The following is a 2,571-nucleotide window of genomic DNA, read 5'->3' on the forward strand; positions in this document are numbered from 1 at the left end:
TTCAGATTTTCTTAGAATAGAATTGATGTGTCTACATAGTTGATATTTTATTTGCCCAAGAGTGCAAGATTTTTGAGGTATGTCTGTTTCTCTTCCACTTATAATTTCCTCCCAAACACCTATCATCTGCCTTGTGCAAAGCACCATGGGAGATATAAAATGGTGTTAGATACTCTCTTTGCGAAAGGAGCCCATTTCCCTGTTGAGGTGAGAGTAGAAACTCCATGGGACCTTGTCTGTCTTATTCGCTGTTCAGGTTCAGTGCCTAGACCAGCATCTGGCGCAGTGTAGACAATCCGGAAGTGTTTGTGGCATGCATAAATGAATATACCTATATCAAAAGTTAATCAGAGTGAACACTTATGTAGCTAACGTTTACTTCCACTAGCTTTCTAAGTATTTCTTACAATTGCTGCTTCATATGATTTTCACAACTCTATGAGGTAGGAACTATTAATATACTCCTTTTGTTTTATCGGTATTTTTGGCTGCGCTGTCTTCGTTGTTACCCGGAGGCTTTCTCCAGTTGCGCGAGTGGGGGCTCCTCTCTGGCGGATATGGAGCGCTTCTCCTTCCGGTGACTTCTCTTGCTGTGGAGCGTGGGCTCTGCGGGGAGCTGGCTGAGTGTTCCTGGTGTGTGGATTTAGTTGCCTCTCGGCAGGTGGAATCTTCCTGGACCAGGGATCAAACCCATGAGCCCTCCATTGACAGGTGGATTCTTAACCACTCAGCCAGGAAGGAAGTCCAATATACCTGTTTTTAAGATGGGGAAACTGAATCTTGGAGAGATTAACCAACTGTCCCAAAGTTGCCCACTAGTGACCCTGAGATTTATACCAAAATCATCCACCTCCGAAGTCTGCGTTCTTAGCCATCATGCTGTGTTGCCCCTGCATGTTATGCTTCCTTGGAGCTAAAGACTCTTCTTCTGTGATTTTTTTAGAACCAAAATCAAGGAGTGTTGTGAGGAGGGGAGAGGGAGAAATCAGGAGCTAGGGATTAACACACACACACTACGATATGTAAGATAGATAACCAACAAGGATCTACTGTATGGCCCAGGGAACTCTACTCAATATTCTGTGATAACCTATATGAGAAAAGAATCAGAAAAAGAATGAATATATATATATATCTGAATCATTTGCTGTACATTTGAAATTAACACAACATTGTAAATCAACTATACTCCAATAAAATTAAAAAAAAAACAAAGGTTATTTGTAATGGAATCCTGTATGCGGTATTAGCAGCAAGCAAGTTGAAAAGTTTTGTAGAATATGAAACAGACGTGGGACCAAAGCTTAAGGGATAAGAAGGATTAAACAGACCGGAAGTAGCGCTCATCTCTTTTGATTTGTGGGAGATGACCTTGAAAATTCTCATTGTGATATGATTATGTCATAGTCTTATAAAATATTATAATATTATTTTAAAATTTTAACCAATTTCATCATCTTAACTACTTTGCATGGGTGAGAGTCCAGTCTTGTTCATCTTCCTATGCATCCTTAGTGCTTGGATGGGTCCCTTCCCACTGATTTGAAAGGAGCTGAATTATCACTAGATGGTAAGTTTGGTGGACTGGGAAAGTCTAACTACACTAAAATAGCCTTGCCAAATCTGATTTCTGATAAGCTTATATCTTTCATACTTTTATCCAACTCTTTCTTCTTCTTTTTTTAAAAAATGAATCTTCAGGGAAAAAAAGACAAAACACCATATTCATATGAAATCATTTTTGACATCTTCAGAGATTTCTCTAGGTTCTGGACCAAGCCTGACTGTTGTTCTATTCTACCTACATTCCTCCTACACTTGAGGGATTTCAAAAAATGTGCTTAATAATTGGAACTTGTTTTAATTTTCTCTAATTTATTTATTTTCTCTTGAGGTTAAGAACATTTTTATAAATTTGCAAATACCAAAAGTATTTTGCATGCACGAAATAGGTTTAAGAAAACCATCAGATCAGATTCAGAATATCTCCCCAAGGAAAGGAAATGCACAAAATAGTCAAATAATTAACTGAAAAACAAAGCAAGGCAACTAAAATATCTCCCTGAACTAGTTCCTAAGGTATGCTTTTTTTTTTTTTTTCCATTATGAAACACAGCCTAGTCTGCACTGCTTGTTTTTTGAAGTGAAATTTTGATGGGAAAATTAATTACTGAATCCACTGTGTATTTCACACTGACATTGGCATTCTTTTTCTTGCCAAACATTTTGCTACGAGCTTAGGCATTTATCCTTGATATGTTTTCCAGCCTCTTCAGGTGTTCATTTTTCTAGTCCCCAATAAGTGCTTAGTCACTCAGTTGTGTTTGACTCTTGCGACCCCATGGACTGTAGCCTGCCAGGCTCCTCCATCCATGGGATTTTCCAGGCAAGAATACTGGAGTGGGTTGCCATTAAATTTTCAAGTCACATTTCCTGAGAGGTAGAACAGGTCACTATAGCTATGTAGAGGTTGATAATATAAGCAAATTTTGTTTTGTTCACCCATCATGAATAAAATAAGCTCCTGGTTTGAATTTTACTCCATTAAGCAGGGTCTCCTTAATCTGAAGA

This window comes from Dama dama, chromosome 31 (assembly GCF_033118175.1).
Source record: "Dama dama isolate Ldn47 chromosome 31, ASM3311817v1, whole genome shotgun sequence".
Classification (NCBI taxonomy): Eukaryota; Metazoa; Chordata; class Mammalia; order Artiodactyla; family Cervidae; genus Dama; species Dama dama.